The 21,848-nt window shown below is 39.7% G+C and overlaps 1 long non-coding RNA gene across 1 annotated transcript in view; it reads left to right on the forward strand.

Moving 5' to 3' along the window:
• The window catches only part of LOC149796074 (uncharacterized), a 150,812-nt gene extending 129,482 nt beyond the window's left edge, over positions 1 to 21,330 (forward strand). The window contains exon 5 of the long non-coding RNA XR_016422164.1: positions 20,996 to 21,330. This is a non-coding gene — a long non-coding RNA (uncharacterized LOC149796074). The remainder of the gene's footprint in view (positions 1 to 20,995) is intronic.
• Positions 21,331 to 21,848: the final 518 nt, after the last annotated feature.

Here is a 21,848-nt window from a genome sequence, read left to right on the forward strand (position 1 = left end):
TACTTAGATAGGTATGGTTTATGTCATCTTTGATTAACATTATAGTATTATTGGCTGTTTCAATTCCTTTAATCCAGTACTCAACTATATTGCTGACTTTTTGAATTAAAACATCAGTGGTTGTTTTAAATCTTTAATTGGATGATGATACCTGGAAAGGATGAGTTCTTGCTGTTTTAATTAGGGTATTTTAGGCTAAGCAAATACATCACACTTTTACATGATACTTGTATATAAGTTTTTTTGAAAATCTTGTTTTCAGCATTTTCTTGCAGCAGTGTTGAAGCAGGGAGTGGGCAGGTGATACAGTGGGCATAAGAAAGCCCTCCAAGACATCCCCACCTACCTAGCTTGTACCACAGGAGTCTGACGTTTTATCAATAAAGTATGGCAAAATCTCTGACAATATGAAATCCCCTTATCGGTAATATAAATAAACACAAGGAGTGCAAGCGAGACCACAACCCTTCGCTCAATTCGACTTTTTCTCACGTGTCTTTTATCGCTTCAGAATTGCAAGAAGACTGAAAAACTACACATATACATTCAAAAAACAGTAACGTACCAACGCATATCTCTTAAATGACCATGTCCTGAAACCAATCCAGCGAATCAACCTTTATTTTCACCACTACAGTCAAAATCCCTTTCTAGCAAAATTGGCTAGACGGGAGTAGTACATTCTACCAGTTTCTACCCTGCAGTAAATATGCTGAATAATGTGATGAAAGTAATTTCACAAGATAAAATGTTTATCTTGCTTTGTATTTCAGATTGTATCATTTTATAATTTTATTTAAATTTCCAGAACAGAAATATGTACCGGTAGTCAAAGTTTTGATAGCAGAAATAACTGTTGATGTCGTCATCAACCGTCATAAATTTCCCTAATATTCAACGATGATTCTGCGCCATGTTCGGTACAATTATTAGACCCTAACACATATTTACTGCAGGGTAGAAACTGGTAGAATGTGCTACTTCCGTCTAGCCAATTTTGTGAAGGGTTGTGGTCACGCTTGCACTCCTTGTGTTTATTTATATTACCGATAGGGAGATTTCATATTGTCAGAGATTTCGCCATACCTTATTGATAAAACGTCAGACTCCTGTGCTTGTACTGACTGCAAAAGGAAAGATGGTTGTCTCAAACATACTGTATAATAGAAGAAAGAAAGTGTGTTCATCTTTTTTTAAAGAAATTTTCAGGGTTTTCCTTCTTCGAGTATCTTGTCTCTTAGAGTATGGTTAGAAAAGTCTTTTTGTAGATGTTTAAGGTTTCGTGAGTCATAAAAGTGGAGAGTGAGTCATTCCATACCATGAGGTAGGAGCAGAGACCAAATTATACCCTCCTGCCATGGAGGAGCAGTACCCAGTCCTATCTATAATTAAGATGTAAGCAGAATTCACTATATACTAGCCCAGAGCTTGGTGTTGGCTGAGAGTGAGTTGTCCCCACCAAGATGACGGTGGTGCAGGACCAAATTGCTCAGTTAGAACATCAGTCTACCCAAATATTATTATGGAAGAGTGCGAACAAAAAACAAGATCAAGAAAACCTCAATGGTGATCTATGAGTATGACACAGATTAAAAAAAGATCAGAAAAATACATGTGTCATCCACTCTGGGTGGAAAAAGAAAATAATAGGTGATTGCATGTGTGTGCTTATTTTTTGTATTGTTATTTATCCGTGTATGAGTTTTAGTTCTTGATGTATGCAAGAGATGCTGTGTTTGATAAAGAGATCGTTATCATAGATGATGTTGAGCATGCCATTGTCAAAGAGCTATTTTTGCTGTGCCTCTGTGAGTAATATAAGATCTGCTCATATGCCTACCACTTTGGTGAGCAAGATATGTACAATGATGTCTATGTTGAAATGGTATGTATTCACAATGGCATCCTTGAGATCTATACGATTTTCAGTGATGGCATAAGTGAGATATCGGGTTTGGTCCACTTCTTTAACAGGGTCAACATGGTCAGCTATGTTTACTAATCTGTGGTCAGCCATATTTCCTCTATTTTGAGGACTGAGATAATTTAAGAGTCTTCTGTACCCATACATTTCACACAATTCTGCCTGAAGAGGTCATTGTAATAAATGAGTCAGAAATATTGTTTTGGATAACTCTGACTGATGCTTTTGTGTGAGATAGATCTGCTTGCATGCTGCTCCTAAAAATTTCATTGCAGTACATTCTAAAGTTCAAAATCTACAGGAACATTATTCCTCACAATAGTTGCGATAGCTTCATCGAGCACATCTGGGTTGTGCAAGGTCATGTCTGTGACAAATAACTCCATCGTCATCATTGTCATCATCATCGTAGCTGTCAGACATTTTTTATATTAAGAGATGACATTTGTTTAAGACCCCCCCCCCAATTTTCTATTGTATGACTTGTAAAATCTGCACAGAGACATTGGAACCATATCAATGATGAAGTCATCGATGGTTTTTATTTTGTGATTCAGCAGCATGGACTACTTTGTGCTAGTATTGTTGGCCTCCAATTTGGGCTCAATTTTTCTAACCATCATCTGCAAGTCCAATCCAGATAAAATGAGCATGAACAGATTAGCCAGTGCACCCATGGAAACTACTCCTGCTGCAATCACAGCTAAATGTGTTGATATGACTCTCAAAATACACTTATAATGCCTGTATGCATTCTTGTGCATTTAGACTCTTTGATGGTGATAGCAATAATATGATTCTAGCTCATGACGGTCCTCCTCAAGAAAATTATCGTCACTGTCTTCAGAGTTGATGACGGGCTTCATTTCTTTGCTTCTGCATCGACTAAACTTTGCAACAGCAGCTCAGACTGTGATAAATGCTCACTTAAGAACTTTAATTATATCCTCGCTGACCTTAATTTCACTTACTGTCTCTCCAACAACCCAGAGTGGATATCTGTGATTTTCTTCAGCTGATTGAATTTTACAACAGCATATTAGGAGTCACTTTCAGTTCAAGATGGTCGAGATAGTGTTGTACTTTCATGACATGCAATAACCAGAAATCTTCCATGGAATAAGGTATATTTGATAATATTTGTAACATAATAAGAAGACAGCAGATTTTTCCACATTGACATTTACTTTTTCAATGTCTGTTATCGTTGGAATCATAAAATTTTTGTCCTGGAAGTCCACTGACTCCAGCATTTTCTTCGATATTTTTCTCGATCGTTAATTTTATCAAGCAGTTCCTGAGACGCTTTTGAAGGATTCACAAAATTTCCTTGTGGAAGAACTCTTTCTTAAAAACACTTCATTGATGACATCCACATCTTTATATTCTAATCCAGCATGTTAAAAAATATTTCACTGTCGATGGCAGAATGCAGTTCTCTGTTGCCACAAAATCTCTTTTTCGATACCCCTTTTTCCATGCATTCAGTATCTTTTTTTGTGTTTTACATTACCAGTTTCAATATGGCATTAACTATATTTCGATGCAGTTTATGGATAACCATGTGAACAATTCCTTCGATGCTTTTTACCAGCCGTGTAAATTCTTTATTTTTGCAAAATTTAAATACAGCAAAATACTTGTCTATAGAGTCTCTGAGCTGCTGTTGTTGCACATGTCCAACTTGAAGATGAGACAGTTTTATCTAGTTGTGTTTCCACAGTTCATGAGCATTTTCTGCTGATAACTTACAAATTTCTCACCTGATTGATATCTGCATAAATTCCAGTGGTCTGTTTGAGCATGTGATTGTCATTTCTAGCATATAATGCATCCTGCCTGTAAGTATCATCGAACGATAATTGGTAAAGTTCAGTAGCTACTCTGACAATTTCCACCATGGTTAAACCTATATTAGCTGGATAATGGTAAAACAATCCACTTATGTTAGGTCGTTGAGTGTAAAAATTTGGAAATAACTTAACCCAGGATTAGAAAGTTCTGCCATGGGTGCAGTAAACTTAAAAACATGGAATACTTTGTGTACGTGCTTGCAACAGATATGTGATATTCAAGCTCATAGAACTTAGGAGAGGTACCATTATAAAGAGCATCAGCAGTGCTATCTGGTCTTATTCCATCTCCCACCTTATGAAAATGTGCTGTGTTCTGGAGCTGCACCCACGCACTTGAAATTATCAGATGGCTAGTGCAGCAGGTAACTGCATCTGAAGCCGGAAAATGGATGTAATTCCAACCGTGGCCCACTTGTTTCCAGCACTGGACGACACCAAGTGATTTGCAAAAACATAATAAGCCCAGTAAGAGGTTGAGAATTCCAATGATGCTGATACAGAAACTTCACACCAGTTTCCACTATTTTCTGTGAATGACAGAATATGCCCAGAGATGTTTATGAAATGGCAAATATCCATGTGCATTTTCATGGCTGTCTTGTTCAGGGTTCGCACAGTACCTTGAAAAGTACTTGAATTTTTATTCATCCTTGAAAACTACTTGAATATCATTTATACCTTGAAAAGTCCTTGAAAATAAGCATCGGTCCTTGAAAAATATATAATTAATTGGCAAATGAGCGTTAGAGAGTTTCTTTTCATACCATTATGTCATGTAATCAAAATAAAGCTGTTTGCTATCGGGTGGTTTACAACACGTGAGCAATCAGATATTTATAATTGCATGTGGACCTGATTATAGAGAGCAATAAAAAGTGAGCAAATCTTTTCCAACGATCATTCTTCATTGATTTATTTTCTGCATGACCGGTACAGCTTTGTACTTTAAATCATGGCAAATCAGCAGTTCAAACTCTCAAAACAAAAGATAATGAAAAACATACACAAAAATGGTCACAATTTGTTCTTATTGTACATCCAAGCTTCTGATTTTTGGCATATGATCTAAAATTCATAAGTTTGCCGAAAGTCAATTGTTGGCTTTTTCAGCATCGCGACCATTCTTTGGGCATAAATCATGGCTGTAGGCCTGTTAACAGAATGTACTTACAACTACGTGTAACTGTACCTGTACAATTTTGATCAGTGATCATGTGACAGCAGATATAAAAATTAGATGCAGCAACAAGCGGCATACTTTTGCAGCAGACAATTTTAAGATGCCATGTGAATGCATCATATCATGTGTCAAAATTATTCCAGAAATCAATTTTGTCCACCACGTTCAACTTCATGTGTGCAGATTATATATTTGAGTGTAGAATCTAAAGAAAAGATTCTACTTTGTCTACTTCTTATCCTTCCATTTTATTTTGTTTTTCATAGGATGATTTGTGACTGTCATACAAGCAGTCTCTGATCTCCAGTAGTTGTACTTGTTATGTAGTTGGAGTTAAAAATTTAAAGAACTGTTGAACCTAGTGTACCTTATTTGCATGTGATGAATAGGTTTTTTTTTCTTCATGTAAAAATCTGAATTCATTTGTTTTTCTTAGAAATAAAGTGTTGTTATTCTCCTAAGATTTTATTTTTAATTCTCTATTATAAAATTTAAATCCTATTGCACAAATATTAAGAAGCCCCTTGTCAGGAAATTACAACATTCTCACTAATCCTTTAAATGGCCATTGATAAATATACCTAATGTGCACTGGGCGTGGGGATCCTTGAAAAATTGATAAAGTCCTTGAAAAGTACCCTATTGTTGTTTGCCATTGGTGGATAATCTGTCACTAAGATTTTAGCTCCAATTGCCACGATGAGATTTCCTGTGAGTGTTTCTCCAGCGGTAGATAATTTTGTGCCACCTGATAAGTTCAACAGTGTATACAATATCACCTGGGTGTTATCCATAATAGACCATGTGGTGGGAAGCCAGTATAATTTTTCGTTTTCCATTGATGTTGTTCTCATGTTCAGCCTGATATACACTCTAACTCATCTAGAATTCTTCTGTGTTGTTCCAGATGGAGGTGATGAAAGATTGCTAGTAACTTGGCTAGTCATAGATAAATTTCCAGATAGCACACAGTTTTATCATATTTGTTAGCCAGTACCACATCAAGATCTGATGACAAGATGACTTGAGAAGATACAAGAAGAGCCTGTCCTGTTGGAGCTGGTAAACCATACAGACTTGTTCCTCCCATGTAAATAATTTATGTCATTTCTCCTCTGGTCAGTGATAACCTTGTTTGTGCCAATCTATTTACATCGCTAATGCTACGACCATTCATGTTGAGATTACCCTGCATGGAGTCCCCAACTCAATTGACTTTTTTCAAGTGAAAAGTAGAGGCTTTGTAAACAAGTTCATTCATTCCTGTTAAGTGTTTCCTTTCAGTCTTTGAGAATCTATGATCAGAGCAAAAACAAGTTATGATGAAAAATAAGGTCAGCCTCTTAACATGCTAAAATCGACCCAGTGATATCAGCAGAAATTGCTGGAGGAGTTAGTACCTGCTCTAGATAAAAGAGGTAGCTGAGATGATGAGAATGGCTGAAGCATAATAAAAAAGAAAAGCTAAAAAGACTGAGCTGTGAAAAATGAAACAGAAGAAGATAAAACAAGAAAAGAAAAAAAAATGGAAGCAAGCATAGAAGCACTGAAAATGGAGAAAGAAACGTGAGATGGGTCAGAAAGTTCAAGTTAGCGACACTAATCAAAATCTTGTGATGGTAATTAAGTTTACCCTCCATGATTCAATCAAACAATGGTTATATGATTTTGTGGGCAAGAAGGCTCCAGTTAAAAAATAGTTTACAAAACCATTGTGGTCTAAGGTTGACATTGCCCGGGGTTGGAGTGGGAGACAAGCGCCCCAATCCTCCAAAAAATGCCCCATATGGCTTGCGTCTCTGACTGCCTCTGTCAACTAAATCCAGCTCCTGGCCTTCATGAGTGGCTTAGATTTGAAGCCCGGCAGACCATGTTTTCTACTAACAGGAGAAGGGGTGAAGGCGGTCCACTGGCACCTTAAAACCAGTTGCTTCGGGTAGATGGGACTCATAAACCTTGGATGGTAGCTCATCTAGGAGAAGGAAAACTCCGATTCCAAAACTCTGCTGCCTTGTGGCTATACCCACTCACAGGAAAGGCTAAGGGAGTAAACCCCAACAGAAAATCCGGAGATGGAGTCCCTAAGGCGGTCTGACATTGACTTCATTGTCATTCCGGCAACTCCTGTGACACCATTGGTGCCAAGCTGTATCGGCATTCGTCGTTCCCTTGGGCACACCAGCTGCGTGGAGAGGGGGGATCTGCTGCATGGACAACAGCTGATTCTCCATACCACCCTGCCCAGGCTTCATAGCTCCACTGGAGAGGACACTCCAGCGTCGTCGTACGGCGTCGGCACAACATGAGAAGTAGCAGTTTACTGGTTCTAAGTCAAAGCTCGATTGGCGTAGAGCTTGGCGCCAGGGGTTACTTCTGACGGTGGGAGAGATCACCAGGTCTCACTGGACAGCTGCTGCCCGCCATGGCCTGCCTGCTTCACTGGGTGCATGGAGCTTAGAGAACCATCTCGACAAGTGGGCCACAAAACTCCGCACCAGGAAAGACTAAAAGAAGAACTAAGAAGACTCCAACTCTTTGTTTTGCAACCTGGAACATCAGGACCATGTGTCCTGGATTGACCGCTGACCTACAGCAGATCGACGATGCACGGAAGACTGCCGTCATTGACAGAGAACTCTCCCGACTGAACATTGACATTGCCTGCCTCCAGGAGACCCGACTGGCTGACAGCGGCACCATCAGGGATGCCAATTACACATTCTTTTGGCAGGGGAAGCCCTCGGATGAACCTAGGCAGCATGGTGTAGGCTTCGCTGTAAAGAACACGCTAATCGCCTTCATTGAACCTCCATCATCAGGTACTGAGAGAATCCTTGCCCTCCGGCTGTCAACATCCTTAGGCCCAGTCAATATCTTCAGCGTGTACGCCCTAACCCTCTGCTCCACCTACGAGGAGAAAGACAAGTTTTATGAGGCTCTGGATCAGGCAATATCCAGTATCCCCAACAATGAAAGCCTTTACTTACTAGGAGACTTCAGTGCTAGAGTGGGAGCTGACCATGAGGCCTGGTCCACCTGTCTCGGCTTTTACGGAAGGGGCAAGAACAACGAGAATGGTCAGCGACTGCTGGAGATGTGCTGCTCCCACAGCCTATGTGTGACCAACACTTTCTTCAAATGCAAGGAGATCCACCAGGTGTCGTGGAGACACCCACGTTCACGCCACTGGCACCAGCTAGACCTCGTCATCACCAGGCATGCAGAACTGGCCAGTGTCCTCCTCACCCGCAGCTACCACAGTGCCGATTGTGACACGGACCATTCCCTCCTGGCCAGCAAGGTGCGAATGTTACCCAAGAAGCTGCACCACGCCAAGAAGAAGGGTCACCCACGCATCAACACCTGCTGTGCAAGCAACCCAGAGAAAACACAGCAGTTCATCAGCAAACTGAAGGAAGCCCTCACCAAAGTGACACCTGATGACACCATCGACTCCAAGTGGTCCCATATCCGTGACTCTGTGTACAATTCAGCCATCACAGCTTATGGAAAGAGGAAGCGAAAGAATGTCAACTGGTATGAGGCAAACTGGGAGGAGATGGAGCCCGTGACTGAGGCAAAGAGGAAAGCCCTCCTGGCATACAAAGCTGCACCTAGCCCCAGAACACTACAAGCCCTCAGGATTGCAAGGAACAATGCCCAGAAGACTGCCCGCCGCTGTGCCAACACCTACTGGCTGAACCTTTGCAACAGTATGCAGACAGCTGCTGACACCGGGGATGCAAGAGGAATGTATGAGGGTATCAAAAAGGTGACAGGCCCCCATGGCTACAAGACCGCCTCCCCTCAAGACCAAGATGGGCGAAGTCATCACAGACCAGGGGAAACAACTGCAGCGATAGGTTGAACACTATCTCGAGCTATATGCAACCCAAAACAATGTCACTGGAACTGCCCTGGATGCCATTCCAGACCTGCCTGTCTTGGAGGAGCTAGACACACAGCCCACCCTGGAAGAGCTCAGAAAAGCCATCAATTGCCTTGCCTGTGGGAAGGCTCCTGGAAGTGACGGCATTCCGCCTGAAGTCCTCAAAAGCGGAAAACCAGCACTGCTGCAGCCCCTACACACACTCCTCTGCCTTTGCTGGGAACAGGGATACATCCCACAGGACATGCATGATGCCAATATCGTCACTTTGTACAAAAACAAAGGAGACCGTAGCGACTGCAACAACTATCGGGGCATCTCCCTCCTCAGCATCGTTGGAAAGGCTTTCGCCCGTGTTGCCTTGGCGCGCTTGCAAATCCTAGCCTCCCGCGTCTACCCAGAGTCCCAGTGTGGATTTCGAGCCGGCAGGTCAACAGTACACATGATCTTCTCACTACATCAGCTGCAGGAGAAGTGTCGCAAGCAGCAGATGCCCCTCTACATTGCCTTCATAGACCTGACGAAGGCGTTTGACCTGGTTAGTCGCAGTGGACTCTTGAGACTCCTGCAGAAGATCGGCTGCCCCCCACGTCTGCTTGCTGTCATCATGTTGTTCCACGAGAACATGCACAGCACAGTGTGCTTCAATGGCGCAACATCTGAAGCATTCCCAGTCATCAGCCGAGTCAAACAAAGCTGTGTCCTTGTGCCGACGCTCTTTGCCATCTTCTTCTCCATGCTTCTCCAGTACGCATTCAAGGACTGCAGCGAGGGAGTGTACATCCATACCAGAGCTGACGGCAAGCTGTTCAACATCGCCCGTCTCCGTGCTAAGACTAAAGTCACAGAGGTACTCATCCGTGAATTGCTCTTCGCCGATGATGCAGCCTTGACATCACACACGGAAGATGGACTACAGCAGCTGGTATGCCGCCTCTCCCATGCTTGTAAGGAATTTGGACTGACCATCAGTTTGAAGAAAACGAACGTCATGGCACAGGATGCAGACTCCCCTCCCTCTGTCACCATTGATGGGTACAACTTGGAAGTTGTTGAGAACTTCACATACCTCGGGTCTAACATCTCCAGCTCACTCTCCATTGATTCTGAGGTGAACGGCAGGATTGCCAAGGCAGCAGCAGTGATGGCCAGACTTAACCCCAACCTCACAGAGAAGACCAAACTGCGTGTCTACCAAGCCTGCGTACTCAGCTCACTTCTCTACAGCAGCGAAACATGGACCACCTATGCAAGACACGAGAGGAAACTCAACAGCTTCCACCTGAGATGTCTGCGGCGCATTCTGCACATCCAGTGGCAGGACAAAGTAACCAACACAGAGGTTCTAGAATGCGCCAACATGAACAGCATGTTCTCCATTCTCAGCGAGAGGCACCTTCGCTGGCTTGGCCATGTCAAAAGAATGGACCCAGGTTGCATTCCCAAGGACCTGTTATATGGGGAGTTAGCAGAAGGTGCACGACCAACTGGACGACCACATCTGCGCTACAAAGATGTTTGCAAGAAGGATATGAAGACGGCAAACATCAATGTCAACGACTGGGAGAGCTGTGCAAACAACCGTTCCAGCTGGCGCCTAGCTGTCAGGCAGGGAGTTCAAAATGCAGAGGAAGAGAGAAGAATAAAACAAGCTGAAAAGAGAGCTAGAAAGAAGGATAGACAAAAGCTTACTTTGGAGCTACGCCATCGTCTCCCGTAGACGGACGGATGCCAAGGTTACAAAACCAACATCATCTATCAAGGATGATTAAATCAGGATGGTAGCAGCATGTCACCTGTTAAGTAGGGTTAACAACAGCAATGGTAAATTGATTCTTAATATAAAAAGTGACAGTGATAGAAAAGATATGAATGATATGATTGACATGTTAATAACAATGAATAACAAGCTGAAAGACGAGTAGGACAAAAGAGATAAAGCATATTGGTGCTCGGTCCATCTTGTCATGATTAACAGAAACACCAGATGTCAGGAGACAGCTTGAAGTAGTAGCACACACAAACCTGCAACAGGAAGGAAGCAGAAAAGCCTCTGATGATAGAGAGGCACATAGATGAGGTTCCTGGTGAGTTACGAAGTCATGAAGATGAAGCTGATCGGTATGTGGAGGAGGAAATAAAAAGGAAGAATGAAGATGAAGAGGAGGAAGAGACGCATTTGAGGATGAGCTACAAAGAAGACTTGATGAGAAGAAAAGTCTTGATGAGAGGTTAAGAGAAAAACTTAGTAAAGCTGCTAGTATTAGTAGACTGCATGGTGATAAATCTGGCACAGATATTGGCGGTGCCATCTACAGTTACAAAAATCCAGCTGAGATCATGGAGCGGTTAGAATTGCTGATCAGTTCAAAACAAATGGGGAATGTCTGTGTGGAGGTCAATAACAAAATGGTCGATATCATCAATCACCTTCTGGATAGTCAACTGCTCGCGAAAAAATCAGTACCAGATCTTATATGGGGATCTGATCAGTTAACAACTTCATTGTCGACGATCAGCAGTATTTCGTTGTCTCTAATAGCTATTTCAAAACCTACTTTTATCATGTGTACTTAAATAAGAAAATGCCTCTTGACAATACCACATTGCTGTTCAGTTCACTTTTGGTCACTTCCACTGGAATTAGACTAGCAGGTGCTATACAACATTATGCTGATTTTTGCTGAAATATGGAACAGCTTTTTTCATATCACTGCGAGCAATAATCAGTTTTCATACTGGGCATCTGCTCAGCGACAAACGATTACGATTTCCCCAGGCTTGTACAATATCACCAACATCATCACGGAAATTTCTAGACTGATTATTGCTAATGGACACAATTCCATGCTGAAATCCAGAATCAAATTGTTGGGCAGTTATCGTGTAGGATTTGATACTCCCAATAATTTTGGTGCTATTCTTGATTTTTGTTCAGGTACTCTTTTAAATGGAAATAGAGTGTAGTAGGGAGATTTACCTGTTTATCACTGACATGAACAATTTACTCATCAACTCCTCGATCGCTCAGGGGTCTCTTTTATTGGTCGGTTCTGCATCCAGTGTGATTTATTCCTGAGCAATTAACATTCCTCCTGGATCACTCAGATTCATCCTAATCCATTCATTTAATGGAATGGCAGTGGGTAAAAAAATCACTAGTAATATCATACCACAGTCAACTGTGTCAACCACAGCTCCATATGCCAGATCTTTCTTTGCAGGCAAAAAATGCTCTTGAAAAAATCCATCATTTCTCAGTGCAAGATCAAAAAAGATTTTGCAGGGTCTTGAGAAAAGAGTTAACACACCAGCGCCATCTATTGGTCAATCATATCAGGTTTTCGATTAAAAAGATTTTGGTGATGAAAAATTATTAGGTATTTTGTAGGTGCGCAGTTTTAATAACACTCCCGTGGTATACAGAAACCATGTACTCGAGATTTTCTTCCAGTTACCTTTGACTGAATAATGACACTCCCGTTGATGATTCCACAATGGAGTATGAATATGTTGAATACCAGGATCGAACATCACCAATCTCAATGCAAGCAGGTACCAAAAAATAGAAACACACGACGAAGATGTGTACTTACTTCCCCATAAGGCCTTTCTGGAAGTCCAGGGTAAAATCCAGACTAAGGCAAATCCTCCAGAAAATTATGCTGCCAATGCCCAGATCACGCTTAAGAACAATGGAAGGTCATTATTTAAGTCAGTACTGTACAAGCTGAACAACCAGACTGGAAGAAATCAATAGCTACTTACCACAAGCCTGTATGATCCCAAATCTGATCATGTTCAGCGATGACTACATGCGATCATGTGCTACCAACATGTTGTGGTTCAGAGATATGAGTACTTGAAAGGCTACATCATTTCTGAATTTGCGACCGTGGCAAATATGCTTACAGTGGCTAATGTTGGTAATGATGCTAATGTTACCAGAACACATTTTACTTTTGCATGAATGCAGCATACAATGTTGGGTTTGCTGCTCGACATGCTCTTACAGATTCCAATCATGAAATTTGTATGTTGCTTCCTTTGAGCAACATTTTCGATGTGTGTGATGATATCTGCATGGTGTTCAGAAGGGTTAAACACACTTGTTCTGGAAAGAGATTCCTCTGCACAGTACATGCACAGATCTGCTGCAGCTGGAGCTCCAGATGATGGGCAATTCGTCATGATATGGCTTTCATTGTGCATGCCCAAAATTGCACCTACTGATCACTTGCTTGAATTAGAATCCTGAGTGTTGGCCAGATTTACCAAAAATTTTACTTTGAACAAAACAGGATTTACATGCAACAGTTTGCTGCCACTGAGTTAATAATAATAATAATAATAATAATGACCTTATTTAAACTGGGTAACACAATTAGCTGAAGAAACCTGAGGCCCTCATACAAAGGAATTTATTAATTTTAGCTGCATCTCTGAAGCCACTGGATATATTGGGTTTGAAAGAAGGATATAGAGTGGGCATTTCTAATCTCAACTGGAATACTATTCCAGAGCAGAGTTCCAGAGTATTGGAAACTTTTTTTTTTTTAAATAACTGCTTTTTTGGTTCAGGAATTTGATACTGTTTGGTAGACATTGATTGCAGGTGGGCAGTATTACCAGGTACTGGAATAGTGATTGTAAATATTAAGGAGCACTATTATTGGATATCATGTACATTAATTTGGCTTTTCTCAGATGGATATGGTCTTTTATAGGTAATATTTTTAACTTATCGGCTAAATTTTCTGGATTGATATTAGTCAAAACACTGTTTTTTGAAAATGTGCTAGGTTTGCAATGTTTTTATTATTTGAATTACCCCATACTTTATTACAGTAGTCTTAATAGGGTTGTGTGTAACTTATAAAATAGTTTCTCTACTTTTCAGGGAGAAAATGTCTTATCCTATTGAGAAGCCATCAACTTGAATTGACTTTTTTACTGATATGTTTGATATGTTCAGTCCAAAATAGGTTATTATATACCGAAACACCAAATTGTCTATCATGACAGACCAGTTGCAAATTTTTATCCTTCCATGTCGGACATAGTTCATCACAATCAAGATTTGTTCTTTTTTGCCGTGTTGAGATAAGTAATATTTTAGTTTTCCCAGTATTTACCACCATGTCATTGCATGTACACCTGATTTGTCCAGTTTCTTTAGGGCATCCTGTAAAGAAATTTCCAGTTCATGCTTTGTGTTTTGGATGTCTGACAATGTTGTGTTATTTGCATAGAGATCTGTAGATGATATTGAGTCTCTTAGTAAAAGTGGTAGGTCATTAATAAATAATATAAATATTATTGGACCAAGAGTTGAGCCTTATCGTACTCCATATCTAATTTTTCCAGATTCAGGCAGATTCAGGCAGATCATTATGTAAACATGTTGTGATCTCTCACTTAAGTATGAAGTAAACCATCTAAATGTACTTTCATCACATTGGTAGATTTTCAGTTTCTTCATAAAGATTTCATGATCCACCATGTCAAAAGCTTTCCTGAAATCTACAAATACAGATCCTATTATTCTACCTTGGTCAAGTGCTTGAAGCCATTTATCAGTTAGGGAGATCAAGGCAGTCTCACAGGAATGGTTCTGTCTAAAGCCTGATTCATTAGGGTGTAACAGCAAGTGTTTGGTTAAATATGACATGAACGAGCCATGGACACGTTTTTCAATCAATTTTGACAAGTTTGGTGGTATCGAGATTGGCCGGTAGTTATCATCATCATTCTTAAAACCAGATATGTGAATAGGCATTTTCTTTTGTGATCTTCTATATTGTGAGGACACTGATGAGGTTGCAATACTTAAATTGATTATGAATGTTATGCTATCTGAAGTAACAGAGGCAGAAATTTTAATGAGTCATGGACCAATCTGATCAAGTCCTGTAGCTTTCTTGGTACATGTATCAAGTTCAGTGAGACATTTTTAACAAAGTTTTATGATACTGGTGGGATAGAGAAATATACATCCTTTGGGAGTTTGCTACTGCAGACTTTTTCAGTTCATTAAAGTTGTTTTCTATCACTGGTTCCTGACTTTGTGGTAATGTTTGTGAAAAAATCATTGAAAACATTTGCAATGTCAGTGTCATCAGTGACTGTGGTGTCATTTACCAGAAGTGCATGTATTTTATTGTCTGATCTTTGTGTGTTACCCCAGTGAGTTCATTGAAAACTTTCCAAACAGAGTTTGTGTTACTTTTTTTGTTTTCAATTATTGATCAATATTTTTTATAGCTTTTTTTTAATCATACTTGGTATTTTATTTCTCCATACTTTATATTGTGCATGGTTTCTCATAGACTTGAATTAGTCTCATGTTTTCATTGTATCTAGGACTTCAGTATAAGCCAATTTGGCTGGATTTCATACTTTACCGAACGTATTTTCAGTGGTGTATGTTTAGAGACTACTTCCATGAAAAAGTCAGTCCACAACCTAAGAGCTTCATCTGTTTCATAAAAATTTTGGATTATATTCCATGGAACTAATAATAAGTCATAGTGAAATTGTTCTTTATAAAAAAAATTTTTTATCTGTTAGTGATAGTTTTGTGTGTATTTTTCCTATTTTTCTTGCATTTAACCTTTCTTGTTAAAAAAGTAGGATAGTGGTCACTAAGACGAACATTTGGTACATTAACACAAGCCACATTTTCTGGTAGGTTGGTATAAATGTGATCAAAAAAAGTGCTTGATTTTTCTGTTACCCTTGTAGGCTCATTTACCAGCTGGACTAGGTCTAATGATTCAATAAATTACATCCAGTTGTTCCTTATTTGAGTATTGAGTAAGTCCTTTTTTACATTGCCCAGTATATATGATTCTTCTCCTGTGCAAGAATATTTTCCATTTGTTTCAAAAAGTTATCATTCCATATTGCTTTGGAGGAAGGTGGCCTGTAAAGGAAACCCACTAGGAATGAGTTTGCATTATTTTGAGAAAATACTCTCAATTTCTTGCAACTCCAAGTCAGGTCGCCTTTCTGCATTTACATCTTCCCTGATGTATACAACAAGCCCTCCCCTACTCTCTCTCTTTCTCCCTGTGTAATAGTTTTTTGTTGCCTTGACAGTGAATTAGATTATCATTGTGATTAGCATTTAATTTCAGTGAGTCCTAAAACGTGTATGTTTTCCTTGGAAGACAATGTTAACTTAATCTGGTCTATTTTTTCTGCCGTACCTTGTACATTTAAGTGACCTATGTTAGAACCTTTTGCATTTATTTTCATATCAATTATATGTATGTCATCATGCATTAGGGTGCTCACTGAGATTGTCTCCATATTACTTTTATCATTCTGACAACTATTTCTATATTTAAATGTTCATATATATTAGCATCTTCAAAGTCACATACAGACCCTGAAAATCCTTTAACATTGCATTGACAATAGTGTCTATTGAATAGTTAGAGCCAATAGTCTCACTAGGTACATTTATTGTTGTTGTAAATGAAGCATTGGCATTCTCCTCTTTGCCAGCTTTCTTGTATGTATAATACATTGATTCACAGAGTTTTTGTTTGTGTCCAGATTTATGGCATCTGAAGCACCAATCTGTTTGCCATGATGGGATACCTGTGTCATGTGCCCAGTTCCTCCACAGTAGAGACAGTACTCTTCATTATAGTGCCTGACAATGGGGGCATACATGTTAATATTTCTCAGTAGTTGAGAGGTTCCTTTTTTGCTTAAATGAAGTTTCTCTCTGTGGCAGAGATTGAGGTTGACATCCTGGACCTGAAGAAAGAATACTGTATTTTGGAAGAAACTGCACATCCTTAAACACCATTCATCTCACTGGGAAAAGATCTTTTAAACACTGTTGTATTATAATATCCCAGAATTGCTTAACTATATTCATTGTGCTAGATACATCATTTACATGCAGCATAAAGAAACATAAAGCAGATGAAAGGTTTTATTTTATTAAATCCTACCATGTGGGTTAAATTTACCCCATTGGTGCATGATGCAGATGGGGTTGTAAACAGTTTATTGTGTATGCGGTTGGTAAATGGAGATAACTACATTTCTCCTGCTTTCTGACACCCTTATCAAAGGACAAAGGTCAAGTCAAATTTTTCCTTGAAACAAAAGAATCAACAGGCACTTTTCTTACTGCAATCCCATGATCAGCACCCTTCAGAAGCTCAAATGAAATGACCACCACTAATATGCTGTTCATGCTATGTTGTTTATACAGACAGGAAGTAAACTAACCAATCAGAAAGTTACTTACCACTTGTCATACAGTAGAACAGCTCAGTATGAACAGTAATCAGGGTAACTTCATTGCTTACAGTGAACAAAACTTGAACAGGTAATCCTGGTTCATGGTTGCCTAAATGGCTAAATATGTGTAAAATGAGAACAACACAATAATTGCAACTGATGACTTTATTTTACTCATCAGTGAACATTAATTACATAAAATAATAAAATACCTACTTCTGCCTGATTGATATATGAATATGTAAAATTATAAAATATATGCTTCTGCTACATTAATTTACTGATAATGCTGATAAAACATTCTGATAAACTACCTGTATTTACCTTTGAAAAAGGATTTTCAACAATAGAACTGTGCATTGCTAGCTGTGTTAAATAATGATACAAATAATGTTAACTGTCTTTAATATTATATGTATCACAATATTATTGTATATGTAGACTATAAAGAAAACAAGTGAGTCCTTGTTTGCAGTCACTGTTTGATTCATTATATAAATCTATTGTAGGATTCCAGAAGAAAAGTAAAAAATGTTCTTTTTTTTTCTTTCTGACTTTCACTTGTATGTTCACTAAACATTGTTCGGTATATAAAAATGTTTTAATAGCTGCAGCAATTACTTATCCTGTGAATACAACCTCCCAGACTGGAGAAAAATTTAGAATGACCTTTTCCACTCAACTCTCTCATTTTACACACTACTCTATATGTCACGTGGTTATATGCAGAAGGTAGATATTATCTGTCATATTCTGGCAAAACTGTCACCAGAGAAATTACATCTGTAGCAACTTACCACAAACAACGGTCCTCTACTGCAGATTTTAAATAGTCTCATTGTTACAACTGTCAATTCCATTTTCTAAGAAAACTGTATCATAGCATTTTCCGCTTTAGAACTTAGTTCTTTTTAGGGCTTCAGATGCTACCTTGTGTTCTATCTTTTTGGTGGACACACATTCCTTACATATATACAAATCACTGTGGTATGGATAAATCCTTGTGTTCTAAGGAATACAACAAAAGGCCATGCCTCACATTAGGGATATCATTTTCCTTACATACATAAAACACTGGTACAGGGAAGTCCTTGAGTTCAAAGGAAAATAACAGTAGGCCCTGATTAATATTGCAGATATGTTTCCTCTGTCTTCAAATTCATGTTGTATTCTTCTTATCTGTCCATGCTATGCATTGACTTTGGATATGTATTTGAATGTTGCTTTGTTATACAAGTTCACAGGTGAATTATCTTGTTTTTTTATCTGGAAAACTACAGATTGCATACGGAATAATCATTACACTTTCATGCAAATTTAGTCTTGTATCAAGGCCAGAGGAACCTGACTTCCCCTTTTTGTTCAGAATTTTCCAAACAAGAATCTCTTTCAGGTCTCACATGTTGGGACAAATGTCTTTAGTGGCCAATGAAGCCCCTCTCAAGAAGGGTGTAGACATTCCAGAAGTTGATAGACTTCTCCATGTAGGGAGATGATGATCATTTCTCATGTCTCTAGCAGTGTGCATTTATCAGGTTGCAGATTGCTCCCTTCTGTTGGGGAGGCAGAGTACTGTGACAGTTGGTTGCGCCCTTTTGATAGGGATGTTGAGCACCGCAATATCAGATTGTGCCCTTTCTTTAGGGAGATTGATCACTGCCACAGCGGGTTGTACCCTCCCATGAGGGAGGTAGAGCACTGCGATAGTGGGTTACACACGCCTCCCTTGAAGGAACTGGCACACCACAATTGCACCCTCAATTTAGGGAGGTTGAGCACCACATCAGTGGGCTGCTCCCTTGCATTAGGGAGGTAGAGCACCACAATACATATCATACTCTGGCAATATGTTGCTCTCCTTCTGTTTGGGAGGCAAAACACCACACCCATGATGCACACAGTGATAAATCAGTTAAAGATGAGATCATCCCAGTCTATCACTCATTGGCTTCTCGATATGGGACAAGACAGGACAAGAACCGAGCTTCTCCCTTTTCGCCCATATACCATCCCACCCTGTGTAGGATTTGTAATCTATTCACATAACTCAGGCTAAGAAAGGGGACCACATTGGTGTTCCCTGGTTCCCAATTATACTTATGAACCCTTGTTGGAGGTGGGGCCTTCCACCTCAGGGCCTTTAGTCCATTATTCACCCATGGGCTAGTGGAACTTGCCCTCATAGTTGAAGTAATGCTGTTGATCATGTCCCACCATTATGTCATCACCAGGTGGCTTCCTTTTGGAAGGCTATGGTATTACATCATCTAGGGTAGACCTACGTTCTTGTCTTCCTTCTGTAACTCATGATGAACCAGGGACCATGGTACATAGTACTCCTATACCCCTTCCATCAAAGGATGTCCAGCCACTCTCCAACTCAGAGTAACCTTTACTATGATGATGATGATCCAGTCTCTCTCCTAATTGCCTTCAGTGATTTTGAGACAGAAGCTGTGGCAGTGACACCTTCTTTCATGCCCACCCCGTCATCTCAGATGAATGAGGAAGAGGAGGTCTCATCCTGTGATAATGTGGTAATTGAGGTTTACTGTCTGTTAGCCCCGGATTTGTATTGTGACCTCTGGCACTTGGCACACAGTCCATAAGGATCCTTTCCATTTCAGGAAAGATCTCCAGGGTACCAGCTCAACCAGACCTCTTACTTCTCCCACATTCATCCATGACTGAGGAATTATCATGGAGGTATTCACAAGGCCAATGTAGGTCAACAACATAGAAGATGGTCTGTTCTTCCATCAACACTGAGACCCCCAATTTCTTCTTCCAGTTACCAGGTACATTCCCCAAAGTGGCCTATCAAACTTCCTTTGGATGTCAAAGCAGCCAAAGTGAGTATTTCTGTTGGAGCCTGGACACACCTTCCCCTCCAAACAATTGATGCCATGGAGCTGAAAACCAGTTCCTTGTAACCATATTTTTGCATGCTGACCTATTTTTCCTTTAGTTTGCTGAGAGGCCTCTTTAAATCTAGCCACATTACTACGTGTGACCAGGTATCTTGTCATGCACTCTGTTGCCATGACACTGCATTGGACTCTTCGAAGGTCTTGCTTAAACACAGTAAAGACCTTCTAACTTCTAAGAGCTGCTCCTCTGGAAGCCAAGACCCTCTTGGGGGCCTCGTTTCTATCCATCTCTTCACTCCTGGCCCATCACAATCGACCAGGAAACAAGATCAGGCAAATTGCCCTCAGGGGCCATCTGAAAATTTTCAAGCAGATGCGAGCCAGACCAATCCCCAATTCCTGTTCTACTGCTGGTCCACCTTAACTCAGATGTGTCTCTTACCCATCGTTGAAGTCAGAACTTGTTCCATCACAAGTCTCTATTTATGTGGGGATGAACTTCCTCACAACTTAAACTTGGTCTGAGTTCCTCTGGATCAGGTAGATTGAATTCTGGGTCTCATATAGATGCTATGAGTAAACTATGTTGTTTGCTAACCTTTATCTCCATTACATGGAACCTTGAATGCCACATGTGTCATCTACATTTGCTTCTTCTCTTCAAGCCAGAATTGCTTAAGTATATTCATTGTGCTAGATACATCATTTACATGCAGCATAAAGAAATATAAAACAAATGAAAATTTGTATTTTATTAAATCCTACCATGTGGGTTAAATTTACCCATTGGTGCATGGTGCAGATGGGGTTTTAAACATCATAGTATTTCCATGCTAGAGGCAGAGCTGGTACTAAAGGTTACTTGCATGTTAATGTGTGTGTTTTATGCGTTTATTGTTTTATAAATAAATTTAATTACCCTAGTTGTAGATGGTAGGATATTGATGATAGTACACCTGAATTTGTTTTTAATATGCATTAATGTCAGTATTTCATTTCCCTCTATTACAGCTGGTCATCAGAATGCCATTCTGACTGCAAATGTAATTGAGCATAGTACTGTCACCCTCATTTGCCAATACAATGGAGCTGGAAACGAAACATTTATAATGTGGCGTAATGGTTCGAGTTTTGATGTTTTAACTCTGAGACCAGACTGTACAATCTTTGGCAGTGTCGCTGAATCATATGATCCTCATCGAACAAGTCATACTTGTGATGCAGAAAAAAACATATACACCTTCAAAATATCCCCCCTAGAAACTGTAGATGATTCAGAATGGTCCTGTGCATTTCAGGATCCATCAACACCTGATGAGTGGGCAAAGGTTAACATAAGTCTCACAGGTAATGTGTAGAAAAAATGCTTCAGATAATTCATATTCAGTATCTTTACAATAATATTCTAGAATATAACTCTATATTTTCAATGTGCACACCAGTTTAGAATCAATTATTTGATGTTTGAAGTGGATGAGGAGTTGAAACCATACGTTTCAGATTCTTGTTGCAGATGGGAGGCAGGGTGGTGAAAGATGGGGCAAATGAAAAATGTCCTATTTCACATCTATCCCATCTATGATTGAGAAAGCACGATCATATTTGACAGATTATATTTTTTATTTCATTAAGATGTTCATAAGGTTTTCAGATTATTGTCCTTATTCTAATTTTGGAACCACTCTAAAAGTTTGACCTTTCCATTTGAACTTGTTACAGTTTCCTTTAATGTTCAAAATTTGAAAATTTTCTGGGTAATAAAAATAGAAAGTGTTAAAAATATAGCAAGTTATCTAACTCCAAATCTGTCCTTAAGACGACCATTTAGTGGGTTTCTTTTCCTGTTAATTCTACCCTTGAAGTA

Source organism: Sinohyriopsis cumingii, chromosome 7, assembly GCF_028554795.1.
Source record: "Sinohyriopsis cumingii isolate HCF-2022 chromosome 7, ASM2855479v2, whole genome shotgun sequence".
NCBI classification, from domain to species: domain Eukaryota; kingdom Metazoa; phylum Mollusca; class Bivalvia; order Unionida; family Unionidae; genus Sinohyriopsis; species Sinohyriopsis cumingii.